Genomic DNA, 14,564 nt, shown 5'->3' on the forward strand with positions numbered 1-14,564 from the left:
GTATTATTCCATAAATAGAACATCAGTTTAATAGGTGAGTTAACTGCTCAAGGTTTTGTCAAATTCTGTGTCTTCAAAGGAAGTTATATCATGGTGGCTTGTAGAGCTACTGTATATATATAAATACTAGAAAAAAAATTATGTAAGCTGCAACATGTTGTTACAACATCATTAACATAAATCCTGCCTGTAAGTGAATTTTTGGCATGTTTTTAGTTTCCAGCTATCTATTTGCCTGTGTATAATGGCTAAATAATTATGGGAAGAAAATGGTTGGTATTTTTTGAAAAATAATATAAGGAGACTGACCAATTATAAGTAGTTCTATTTCAGGGTAGGCAGCTACATGGAATCATGTGGGAATTCAAAAGGGGCAGACTTCAGGGCCTGAAATCATTGCATTTAACTGTAAGCACTAAAAAAATGGGGCCAAAGTTGTATGTACACCTCACAATTTCTGTACAATTTAGGGAGGTGGAAGAGTGTCTCCAAACAATGATCCAGTCCTCCTGAGCTGTGATCTGCCCTCTGCCTGTTTACTCCACTGACTATACAGTAGGCCCAGAGATACCAGTCGAGATTCCTTCCTTGCCTAATTTGTTGCTTCAAGTCAGATCAATTCAAGCTATGTTGTCCAACAAAAAGAAGTGAGATTTTCAGATAATTCTGACTGTCTAATGTGTCTTTTGGGTTAGATCCAGGAGTCTCCCCAGACTGCGCTGATACCAATGTTTAATCAATGATTTCACTTGACAATACAGGTATGTTCTGGATTAAATAGGACAACACAGACCACCTCTTTTGAGCAAATACAAAACAGTACTTTGATTATTCAGGGTTTACATTGACTGCAGAAAGACAAATTATACCTTATTTGACCTAGTATTGAAGTGATGCAGGCAATAACACCTGATTTATGTGTGAAGACTGTTGGAGGAACTTCACTTTGCTCATGTGTGTATTTGAACCAGCAGAGACAGTTGACATTGATTCCACTCTCTACATTCTTCAGCTGTGAGATTTTTGATACAAGACTGTCTCAGAGAACATGGAAATGTATTTTTAAAGGCATTGGACAATGTTCCTCAGCACTCAGCTCATGAGTTTTGATTTCTACTCAGGATGCTGGGTCCAGGCACTGCCGCTCAAGGTAACCAAATCTTAAATATTTTTTGGTTCTGGATGAAGGTGAAAAGTTGAGATCCCTGGTAATTTTTCTGCACCCTTGAAATGTATGTTTGGAATTGGAAGTGTTCTGTATGGCACTGATACAAAACTGTGGCAAACCAGAGGGCAATCTGGTAATTTGGACAGGATTTTAAACCAAGGATAATACAAAGAAGAAAAACTCTACAAACACAAAAGAGAGAAATGTCATCCATTTCCTCAGTTTTGCAAAATATGGCTCAGGGCTGCAAAATATGTCTTTCCATTAAAAAAGACCTACAAAGACCTGGTTTATGTTTTGAAGGTTGTTAGAAATGAAGTGGATGGATACTGCTAGCGTTTAATAGCGTTTAACCACTGTTAGCTATGAAGAAATCTGACACTCAACAATTAGATGACTGGCAAATCCCTGAAGTATCTGGTTTCCTATAATAATAAATAGACAGCAATGAGACAATGTGTCCAAACAGAGGTGGGTAGCAGTCTGAAATATTGAACAGTTTCCCATAGATGTTGTACTGAGGAACTATTCAAATAACATCCTCTTTCTTACAGGAATGTTACAAAGCGGTAATCCCATTTTGCTCTGCTGGATTAAACTCGGTAGGAACTAGCACATTTAATTGTAAAATCTTCATTGAAGATAGTAGTGGAAAAAAGTTAAGATTTTTTTTTCATCCAAACAAAAAAGCAAACACATGAGATCTTAGGGATCTAAATGGCCAGAATGAGCAGCTTTCATCTAGACACAGTTTGGTAAGGCAAAGTGAGGAAATAGCTCAGTTGAAAACAAATAAATAGAAACATAATTGGGGAAAAAAACATGATAGTTTAAAGTGTGCAAGTGTGTGACTACTTACAGGCTCATAGCAACTGCCTGGAGAAAGTGAATTTTGAAGCAGGACAAGGAAATATCTTACAAAAATCCCTTTTTTGGAGAGCCTTCCGATGGGATTTTCTGGAGCAGCTCCAGGTAATGTCCACTCCTGGCAGCTGCCTAACGTCACCTCACTGCTGCCTTGGTGCTGGCCAGCTCCAGGGACACTGAGTGGGCCCAGCACTGCCTCCCTCCCCTCCTGTAAATGCTGGAAAGTGGAGCCACACCTCAAAGAAGGGCTCTGGTATTGCTCTGCTCTGGCTGCTCCTCGTTGGTGGTAGAGGGGGAGGAAAGATGGAAAGATCTTTCGCTGAGTGCAAAAATGTGTTTGCAACTGTCTAATGAAACCTGGGGTTACTGCTGTGGTTAAATATAGACACTGTGTTACTGGTTGCCATGTTACTTGAAGAGAGCAGTTTGCAAATCCAGAGACCATTATTTTCAGTTGAAAACTCACAAGCCTTTTCTTTTTTTCTTAGGCAGCTGGTCAAGCCATTCTTATTTTGCTCAAGCTATTTGTTATGAATTTCATAAGAATCAATATTTCCCTACCATTATTCATCATGTAGGATATTTGTAAGCATATTGGTCATAGCACTTAGATTGCTATAAATAAATATGTTAGCCTCCCAACACTTAGGTTGAGATATGTACATGAAGCTGGTATTGCAAACAGCAAATGCAGTATTTCAATTTCTATAAAACAGTAGCAACCCATAAGCAAAAACTGTACTGAAGAGTATTTTAAATTACCCATAATTTCTGTGTACCTCTAAGAAGATGTACTGCCAAAGGTAAGTGCAAAGAGGTAGTTAACTTTATTGTCATCATTTGCCTTTCTTAGGCCCTGATGCTGTTCATGATGCTTTTACACTCTGCAGGACATTAACAAGGCATAATGTAATGGCTTTCTGATACAGATCTCTTTGGTTTAAGCAATAACCCCCACTTCTCCTTAGACAAAGTCAAAAACTAGCAACTTATGTTTCAGAGGTAAAGGTTTGTGGATGCCTTTCTTCAGCAGAGGTTAGGATTAATTTGCTAGAGATCTACCATCAGTGACTGTCTGAGGCATGCCTACTTCTTAACTGGATCCGCTGGTAAATAATTACTATTCTGTTTGTAACAATGATGTAACTGTTAAATAAATTGTTTTCTCATAGATCAAAACACTAAAGATTAGCAATGGGGTATCAGTGCTGTAAGATAAATTAACCTAGCACCATGAGATAAATTAACACTCAGAATACTGTTATTAAGAACCAGCAGTCAGCAGGGGAGAGGAAAATCCAGTTTAACCTGATTTTAAACTGATCACTAGTACCAAACCTTGAAAGAAGTTGGTAGAGGTAATTTGTTCAAGTTTCAGACAGAAGTGCTTGAACTCTCTCAATAGTGGGAGCAAGGAGTCAGTGGATCCTGAACTGGGAGGGAAAAGATAACAAGAATGACAGAGGACCAAGAGATCCGAATAAAGCTTTTAAGTCCTTCATCAGGACCACTTAGTAAATGTTCTGGAGAGCTGAACAATTTATTTGGGCAATTAAAGATGAAGTCAGAAAATTAGTACTTGGTCTTTATGTTTTTATGGGACAGCTGCATAATACAGATAATACTGACTGATGTTTGTGAAATGTGTGGATGAAGCCAGGTATTAGTAAGAACAAAATATCTCACATATATTGATCTCAAAATATTTGTCCTTAGAATTTGTCCTATTAATTCCATTATAGAAATAAGTGTCTGTTACAGCTAGCTGGCCCCTGAGAAATCAGTCTTTGAACTATTCGCAGCTTCTAATGCCTTAAAATGTTTCTAGCAATTAAGAAATACAGTTAAAGAATTAAAGAAACATAAGCGCTGACAGGATTTCTCTTTCATGTTTTTAGATGAATGCAGAACTGTAGTCTACATCTAAGCAGGAGCTCTGTCATTCTTTTATGTTTAATGGAGAGAAATAAGCACTTCTGAAGTATGACTCATTTGTGATGTATTTAGCTATCTGCTTTAGAATGAGATGAATTGCTTCCTTAAATCTCCTGTTTCTTTTAATTTACTATAAAGGGTATCTAGATGTCTAGCTTGGATGTAGATTTCTATAGTGTAGGAGTCCCTATTTGAATAGATGAATTGTATCCTGACAGACTTAGCAGAAAATACAGGCTGGCTATCTGACTTCCTGAATCACACATAAATCCCTACTCTTAAAGAAGAAAATACTGGATAATGTTAGAATTCTGTGCCCTCTGCGATTGTTTCCAGATTAATTTAAAATTTTATTCCTTTCCTCAGTGATTTTTCTGGGCAGCTGTAGGAATGAGGCTGCCATGAAACATGCCATGAGATATATGAAGGGATTACCATGGGTGTGATGGCTTTCTGACAGGTAATCAGGTGAGACCTAATGACCCTTATCACTGCAATGGAAGAGAGACTGATACTAACTTGTCACAGATACACTCTTGGGCAAGACCCACAGCATTTGTAATCTCTTTTTGTAACTATTTTACATATAAATAGTCTTCCCCTCCCTTCCCTTCTATAATGGCAGTGACAGGATATTTGACTACAGTCTCACCTCCACTTCTTCCAAAAGTGTGAATTGGCATTTGAAATCCTCCATGTCAGGGGACAGAAAATAGCATCACCTTGCAGACAAATTGATGGGCTTGCTCCTTTGTCCTCCCCAAAGCAGTGATGCCTCTGTTAAAATTTGCCCCTCTGACTGTGTGGGAGCATACTCCTGAGCACTCGTACAGAGCATGATACGCTTATTTTTTGTAAATCTAGTAAATCTGTCACCAGAAATCTTGGTTATTATAATAAATTAAGTTTAGCTTTACCCAAACACCTTTAATCTTCCAGGACTAGCTGGAAAGAAAGGGGGTTTATTTTCTGCCATATTTCTGTACTCTTAATGCAACAACAGGTTGTCCCCTAAGGCTTTTGGACTCTGATTAATGTTCAGAATATGCCTGAATGTCAGGCTGTGATTAGACACTGTGCCAGTGCTGAAAGCCGATTCAGCCTCACACTGTAAGGGTTCTGAGCCAGCTGAGAGTGCCTGAATCCAGAGCCTGGCTTGGCCAAATAACCATGCCACTGAGCAGCCTGCTTAGCCCTGGCATGGCACGACTTTCACTGCACTCACCTGTGTCTTGTTCACAGAACATGGGCAGAGGGGGCCCATCCAAAGTAACCATGTAGGCAGAGCTGCAGGACACTTCCATCTGGATTTTTGCAGAGCAGCTGCACAGTCTGCTGCTCACCTGATTAGGATTATGACTGTATAATAGGGTAGATCACTGCAGGTAAGTAAAATAGAAAAGACAGAATGATGCCTTGGAGTTGGTGAGTTTTTAAAGCTATTCATTCTTTCTTCCATGTGAGCTGATTGAATACACAACTCTAAAGAAAAGTGTCCGGTTTTCTAGATAGAAAGAATAAAAATTTGATGTTACACTGGTGTGAATAACAAGGAACTAACAAGCTATTTTTAAACTTGCAATCACACTAATTAAGATTAGAAGATGTTCTATAGTGGGCAAAGGATATTATGTACAGTCACTGGAGTACAGTGAGACTGAAATTCTCCACTGAGTTGGCTTTTACTAAAATGATGTGTTAATCTCCTTGGGAATTTCAAGTGACAGCTACACCTCATGCAGTCTGCATCTATAATCATTGCATCCACAGTATCATTTTCCTTTTTTATTAGCTTCATCACTTACTACAGAAACAGCTATATGACATTTTCCCTTAACTGTTATCTCCTGAGAACACGGAACTCTAGATGAAATTCTTCCTTACCTTGCCTCATATAGATATCATTTTACATGGTAGGAAGCAGAACCTTTAATCAATTTTTTGTTAAGACTTCTCTCTTTTATCACCTCTGGAATGAAATTTTTCAACTCATGAAAATGTGTTGTTATGACAATGTTTTACTGCACTGACCTATGCATTTGAAGAATATGAATACAAAATTTTAAGCGAGCTATAAAAATTTATAGTCTACTTGTCTGTGCTTCAGAGTCAAGTGGAAAACTGCCCTTCCACAAGATGTTTACAAAGTAAATTAAAGGATTATGTTAATTTGATTTTTCATTCCCTTGTAAAGTTGAGCCTGAAGAATGACCTTCAAGTTTTTGAGGGAGTTCTAATCAGTGAACTGAGGAACAGTTCCTAAGTATGTCAATAGTCAGGCAGTCTTGGCTTTCTAAACTACATATGTATAATAATAAAAGATCAAAACTCCTTAAAAATTACTTTGTCACCTTTTCAAATCATGCTTTTAGAACTATAGTTTAAGGCAGATGAATTCCAGCTGAAAATATTTCTTTTTCATGAAGCTAGCTTTGTCCAGATTGTGGCATTAACATAGAAGAAAAAAAGCTTCTGTCTTGATAGTCTTTATCTTAAAAATAGGTGAAATTAACCATGAAAGTATGTATGAACACTTCACTCTTCAGAAGAATGTACAAATATTGTAAGAGACCGTCTCGTATCAGCAAACTCTGTGACACAAGGGACCACAGTATTAGGGCAAAAGTAGCCAAAGTGTTATTAGGCATTCGGAGCTCTGGTGACTTTTAGCAGTCTGTATTTAGTCAAGCTATATTTCAACAATAGCATGGAGAACCTTTGAGCTAGCCAGATAACTTTGATTCCAGTTTCACCCGCTGAACGCTTAGTTAATTTTTTTTAGCGGGCGGTCTCCAGATTTTAGAAATCTAGCAATTTCTGCCAGTGTGCCACAAGGGGGCAGATCGGTGCTGCTGAACTTTTGTGACTTCCCCCAGCAGTCAGCAGGAGCAGCCGATTCATCACTTGGGAATTCTCGAAATACATTGCTATCTGCAGGTTGATTTCCTTATCAATATTGACTGGTAAGGGGTTTATTTAAATACTTCAGTCACAAAATGAATGCTCGTTCTGGGGGATTGCATTTGTAACTTTTAATGCAAGAAGTGAAATTAAACAATATATTGTCATGGATTTTCCATTCTACTCACACAGTGTTCAGTCAACCACTGCAAGTTATTAGCTAATACCATTTTCATAACTTTTATAATTTAAGAAGGCAAGTAAGAAATATTTGATTAATTAAAGCTTGTTTTCAATACTTCAAACTCACAAACCACAGTTTCTGGTAATCATGTGTTAACACTATGTAGTACCCTTTAAAATTAAAATTTATTTACGAAGATAAATTAAACCAATAGAAATATAGTTCCATAAATAAACCTCTTTCTTAAAAAAACACAAACACCCCCATAAAACATAAAAAAAATCTTTATTGTGGCTTTTAACCTTGTTCTGGAATTCAAAGTAACAGCATCCAAAATTATTTATAATTTAGGCTTCACTATGTTACATGTTACTGAAAAAGGAATAGTGCTCCAGCTTTGTCAGGATCACTCTGTGCTCAAGACCTTAAACACTTAGTACATGCTAGTGTCTAATTCAAATGAGATGTTAAAGAATCTCCTGAATTTTGACCCAGAAAATAAACAATAAAAATTTGTTTTGTATACAGAGAAAACCAGTAATAATTCCATGGAATTCCACTTCTAACCACATGTAACAGAAATACTAGCAGTGACACCTGCTGAAAATAGACAAGAGATGATGAATCAAAGTACATCTAAATGCACTTCAGGCATGAATTTCACCAAAATACTCTGTCTTACCTCATTATGGAGGTTGATCTATACAGACAGAATCTTCTATCTGCAAAACTCTTAACAAGCAGGTACAGTTTTAAGCATTTTCCTCTTAAGCATGTGCAAAATGAGATAATTTTGCACAGAAGGTTATTGTTTGATAACAAATAATGGCTTTACACTGTAAAAGCAGCCCATCTTCAGAAGTATCAGGTCTTCTATGTAAGGCAAGATAAAAAAATCTTATTTTTAGCAGAGTGGCAATTAATCTTTACAAGAGGATGGCAAGACTTTTTTTCTGAAACAAAACATCTCAAACCAAATAAAAGTAACCTGAGCCTGAAACTGAGATCACAAGTAGAAAATGTCGGTTTAAGGTATGAGAAAGAATATGGAATGGAATCTAGCTGGTGATTTCACATTATTTATATATATATATGTATATATGTGTCTGCGTGTGTGTGAAGTATATAGATGTAGTAATAAAAACTGTCAAAGGAAATGGCATTTGATTAAAATATGTGACATTAAATTCTGATGACAAATTCAAACACAAATTATTTAAATGGGATTATGTATCTTCATATGTATAAATACACATCCTCAAATGTCTGGATTTGGTACAAAGGAGTGAATGCCACAGATCTCTTTTCTCAGTCTGCAGGTCATATGTACGTGGGATGAAGCACAGAGTGGTGATTGTTCTAAGATCAAGTGAAAGCAGTACAAAGCCTTCTTGTTGAAATTTGTGCTTTATTTTTAAAAGAGCAAGATGTCAACTTGCCTTTGACTTTTTCTTCTTAAGAACAGCCTTATTTACATTTCCACAATTGTTATGTATACCTCTTGCATTTTTAAGAGCCTATGGTAATAGTTAATGAGATAAACAGAGATGTATTCATTATGCCAAATATTTATTCCATGCTACCATTACTCCTACTTGTATATCTGGTGTGTACTGACCTTATTCATTGTATCCAGGACATTATGTAAGGGGAAAATATGCATAATGTTGTTGTGGACACTACATCCCACACTTAAACAGAATCAAATTCCTCTTTAAGACATTTTCTAGAATCTAACCAGGGATACAGACCAGATGGCAAACATTCAGCACGCTGTGTCTACAAATTTCAGTGTGCTCTTTAAAATCTTTCTGGATATGAATGGACTTTTTGCTTCTTAAGCACTTTAAAACATCATTTAGGATGTGTATCTGATCTCTTCTCTTTGATTCTGCTTTTACTAATAAAGTAGAATGACCAGAAACTTTTGGAAAACAGTGACAAAGGTGATGGTAAGGACATTTTTTTTAAATTCAGTTTTATATTATATTATGTACAGAATTAAAATGTTGGAAAATTAATTTTGAATGTTAATTCAGTAGAAAAAGTATAATCTACTTATTAATACCTTTTCAAATATTTCCCTCATGTCAAACGCAGTATGAAAGAAGACCTGATGTAACTTATGTTGTTAAAGGCTATGTTGTTTGACTTGGATTTTTTGACAATATATGCTTATATACACATATGCATATATGTAAGGTGCATGACATTCAGATATTTAGTAAATTCATTACAATTTCAAAAAATAATTTCACTTCTCATTTTTAGGAAGGTATTCTTATCACTGTTTCACAGATTTTGTGGCAGAAGATTATACATTTCTGCAAGAAGGCAGAGAGCACAAAACTGAATGGGATTTTAATTTATTTGATTTGATTTCGGTTTCTAGTTTCTTTTCCTCAAGAACTATTTTCATATTTTGAATTATGGTTCCTATATGTGAAGGAAGTTCCCATCCTGGAAACTGTAATGTGTGTTTAATTCAAATTTAACAGTTTAAAGTAAACAAAGACTGAAGCCCTTTAGTACCACTAGATGTCATCCTGTGGTCATTGAGGATGTATAAAAAGGAGCAGACTCCTAATAACCCATTCAGGCTACCTGAAAATCGGTAGAAAATTGAAAATGGGTGCACCACAACAAATATTTTTTGCTTACAAATAGCAATAATAACATCTCATACAACTTTAAAAGGTATCAGTGTAAGTCCAGGAGCTAAGATGCATTTGCATATTGTTTTTGTAACAGCATACCACTAATTGCTAGTTTATTAACTCAGACTTGGAGTTCATACACACTTAAAATGATCTCTGGGGTTAATATTTAATAATATTAAAAATGGGGACAGATGATAAAGGCATTGTGAGTGCAATGCAATCATACAATCTAAGGTTTCTTCAGCAGTGTCACCATTTGTATTCAATCTTGATTTACTGCTACAGATAGGTTTCACTGAAAACCCTGGAGATGAATAACTCCAAAGTCTGATGATATTCAACACTCATTTCCAGTTAGGAATTTTGCAAATGTTCCCAGTGTTTAGGATGAAACTAACTACTGGGACCAATTATTCATAACTTTTACTGTGCTTGAAATCCAGTCTCAGATGCAAAATTTGCTGCCTCAGTGTATCTCTACCACAAGTATTGCGGCTGCTGGGACTTTTTTTGACAAAGCCTATTCAGTTGGTTCTTTGCTGTGATGGCTTTGTAATGAGAGAAAATATCCATGAGAAGCTGCTTTTCCAGTGCTTCAGTTCTGCAGACAAAGCCCATAGCCCAAAGGCTCATCTTGTTAATAATGGTCCCAGTTCTGACCACTTCTCTACAGGCGTAGAGCTTTTGCTGATTCACCTTGGTAAATTAAAGCAAAATTATTTTTTAAATTTCTCTCATGAATTTTGATAAAAATTCAAATTTCACTCCTCTGTGAGTCTTGTTTAGGCATGTTTTTAGTTAAAGTTCATTTAAAAAGTCTTATTTCTTAACCTTATTAAATTTCCTGTTGGTAATGGTACTAGCAGGGAGTAGAGGGTCTTCAGATCTGGTCACTGTGGAAAACCTAAATTTGTGGCAGCAATCTCTTCCAGATCCAGGAGGCTGTCAAAGTTTGCAGACAGCTTTTTTAGTGAATGCCTGAGTAGCCAAACCTGTAAGTGGATCACTACTGAAAAAAATTTCCTATCCTGTTTGCTTTTAATATTTGTCATTAGAACATGGGAGCAGAAGATATAAAAATATATGTAATTATTTTCGGGATTAATCTAACAAATTTTTATTCAAATTAAGGTATAATAAACATAGTTTGTTATTTCACCAATCACATTTACTCTCTCTACACTGCATAGTATAATAGAATAAGCTTAATATAATATATAATGTACCAATATACAAGTGTATTTCATTTAGCCTTTATAGGTAAGTTTGTCTCCTACCAAATTAGGTCTGTTTGAAGTAGTCTTTCTTTCTTTCCTTCTCTCTCTCTCTCTCTCTCTCTTTCTCTCTTTCTTTCTCTTTCTTTCTCTCTTTCTCTGTTTGTGGGTTGGTTGGTTTGTTTGGGATTTTTTTCTGCATACACTGAGTATGATGTAGCATTCTTTATGAAGATCTGATATAAATAAGGCCTGAATCAGAGTCATTAAACTTACCTGAGATAATGATGATGCTTCCAAGAGCTTTTGGTGTTTTGTGCTATGCCATTTCTTGTTTATACTGCATTCAGCTGATATAAGCATGACCACAGAGATAGTTTACATCAGGCTCAAGTTCAAATAGCAAAGATGGGTTGAAACTTGGAGGGAAACATTTATCAACTTAGCTAAATCCATATCTCTGTTGATCTAGTCAGTAGGTCACTGTCTGTGGCATGACCTTCTTGCTAGACAGAAAAGCTAAAGAAAAAATGGAAAACAGGGTTGCCTAATGTAATAAAAATGGAGAACAGAAAATTAGCTGTCTAAAAATAGCTGTTTGAATGAAAGCTTCATATCTGTGAAGGAGTTGCAGATACCTGGAGAGGAGACAGATACCTGGGATCCCAGAGCAACAAGTTGAGATACGAAGGGTGAGAGTCATGTAACTTATTTTGTCATGGGCACCTGAATTAAATTCAGCATCTTATGATCAGTGGAGAGAACAAAACACTTCCAGGGAGTGATTTCACCAACTGTATTAGCAGAAGAGGAGCTCTGCTTCAGAAGTGCTTGTTTCTCTCAATAGCACAGGGAGACTGGGTGAATAACTCAAGAGTATATTAGTTCAACTGAATCCTAAGGTGACTGTAATGTACATGACCTCTGTCATGGGTATCTAATATAATGATGGGGCTGTCACTTACAGCTCAAATCAAACTGTGGGGCAAAGAACCTCCTTAGCCCTCCTTCCTGTAGAAATTCCTCAAGCCTTGCTTGCAAAACTTTTTAAACCTGATTGGTGTTTGGTACCAAATAAATCAATCAATCAATTAGATATGCTTTAGCTGCTCAGTTGAAATCTTTCAACATACTATTTAATATATAGTTATCTCGAGCTCATTATGGTTGTGTTTTCCTTCCATTTAATGTAAAGTTCATTGGCTGAAGCCCAAAGTCACAGACAGTGCTATGAAGTTTTGTTAGATGAGAGTATCAGTCAGATTTCTCACAGACACACTCCTTATATGAAGTGTAATTGTGGGGTTTATTTTTCTGAACAGTATTAAAATGACGTATTTTTGTGTAACCATCATGAGCCTCATGAAATAGTCTCAGAGCTGTGGGATAAAGTTCAAGCAACATTTTCATATTACAATAAACTAAAAAGTTGCAATATGAAGTTTACTAAATTGATGGAACAAGACAAGTAATACAAGTTAACCAAGGAAGTGTCATGCTGGTTTTTTAACAAATAGTGCATTGCTGCTTTGATATGAGGTGTACCACAGAAAGAATCAGAAGCTTTAGAAGCTGTGGGCAGTCCAGGGGAATGTGTATCTCTGTGATTCTATTTTTTGCAAAGGTCAGGCAAAGACTGACCTCATTTTGTTGGGAGCTGCTAACAGAAGACAAACCTGTTTACGTTCCACAGGAATTAATGTCATGATTGCGGTGAAGTCAAAGAAGAGGAATTTGGGAGGGTTTGTTCATCAGTGATCTTTCTGGGCAACATTTCAGTACTCCTTCTTGTCCTTCTATATGCTTCATCTCATCTATTTTTATTTTATTCAAACAGTAGAGAAGACAAAAATTTGTCTTTGTTTCTGAAGTTGTTCTTCATAAATATAGTTTGCTATACTTGTGCTTGTGATTTTGTTACAAGGAAATTTTGTAATACTTATAAAATTCTAATTTGTGAAGACAAAAATGTTGAAGAATTAAAAGTATGTCAAACTTATTCTGCTGCCTTCTCTTGAACTTTCTTGTTTATTGAATAACCTGAGGTGAGATCTGGGACCTCAGAAAATTTACACAAAAGAATAGAGAGATATTGATATTCAGTTTTGTAAATGGGATTGGAGTTTCTATGAACCACATATTTTTTTACTAGATTTTGTCATTTGTGAAACCTTTCAAAAGTACAGGTCATAGTATTTGTGGAGTAACCTATTTTTCCATACATTCTTGTCATGTATCCAGAAAAAAAATCCAGGATGAAATAAAAGGACATGCACTAGCTGGGATTAAATAAAAAAACACAGGTAATCAGTGATAACAAAAAAAGAGTAACTAAACAGTCAGATAGTATTCTCTAAAGTCCCTCCAGCTTCTGTCTACGACCTGAAGACAGTAGTGGAAGAACTTCTTCCCACAGTGCCTCTATAAATAAATGTTTTGATGGAGAGAGATCTCAAAGTAAGGGGATACTGCTCATTACTGAGAAGCGAGTCCCTTTTACTTTAGGATCAGTGCTTTCCTAGGGGTGACTAGTCTTGCCTATGTCCTTGGCAGCACAGTGGAGGCTGTTTCTGTGTAACTTCAGACTCTGGCTATCCTTTGACTTCCCTTTCTAGTTTACTACAGTCAGCTACTGGCAACTCCCTTATATTCAGGTGGAAAAATGTGTAGTGAGGAGCTGCATCCTTTCCTACCATCCTAATAAAACTTCTCAAATGTAAATCTCATTCTACATCCATCTCAGTTCCACCTGTGGCATCCTGATGATTTGAGATCAGTAATCTGATTGCCCAGGAGTGCTGCACAGATTTGCCAACTACATTCAAGTGCAGTGTTTGTCCAGGTTTGCTTTGTCCCATCAGTTTTAGGTCTTCCCAGGGTGTGAAAGGCCTGTGATGTGCTGCTGTACCCACTTATCACTACTCTGTGCCTGGAGCATTGCATTATCCCTAAGCCCTGCGCCCAAAAATGCTGATGAGCAAATGCAAAATGGTAATTTTCTGTATTTTTTCTCTATTTTTAATGTACTTCCTGTAGGAATGTAGAGAATATTTCCTTTGTGGTTTGAGCAGAGTGATCAGGCTGATCCTGTGAGTGGCAGGATATACAGTGGTTATAGGTGTGGAATCAGATGGAAAGCCAGCACTCTGGCTGCCCTTCACATTGGGATGGGCTGCCCATCCCTTTCTGTTGCTTGCTTCCAAAAAGAAAATATTTGTACAATATTTTTGCCTGTTAGAGATGAATGGTGCCTTCAGATGCGTTTCAGCTTCTTGAGTTAGTCTTTCCCTCAGGCCTGGGGAAACCTAAGGTCTTTATACTAGTCAGTGTTTACAGGCAGCTACTTCCTAAAATGTTATGGTTAACTGGCTTCTGTTATCACTACAGGAAGCTAGTTAAAATCCCTTACTAATTTACTTCATTATTTCTCATAATATTTCTCTTCTGACATTACAATAACCCATGATTGTTGAAGTTTATTTAAATGTTTGAAGGCAAATTGCTTTGCTACGTGTCTTTATATGTAGGTATGAAAAAATAACAAATCCCCTTGTTTGAAGCTCAGATTCTAACTTGGTAGCCACCCCTTGCTCTGTGTGACACCTCCTATTTTTGTTATGAATGGTAGAAGTAAA

The sequence above is a fragment of the Ammospiza nelsoni genome, chromosome 3 (genome assembly GCF_027579445.1).
Source record: "Ammospiza nelsoni isolate bAmmNel1 chromosome 3, bAmmNel1.pri, whole genome shotgun sequence".
Classification (NCBI taxonomy): Eukaryota; Metazoa; Chordata; class Aves; order Passeriformes; family Passerellidae; genus Ammospiza; species Ammospiza nelsoni.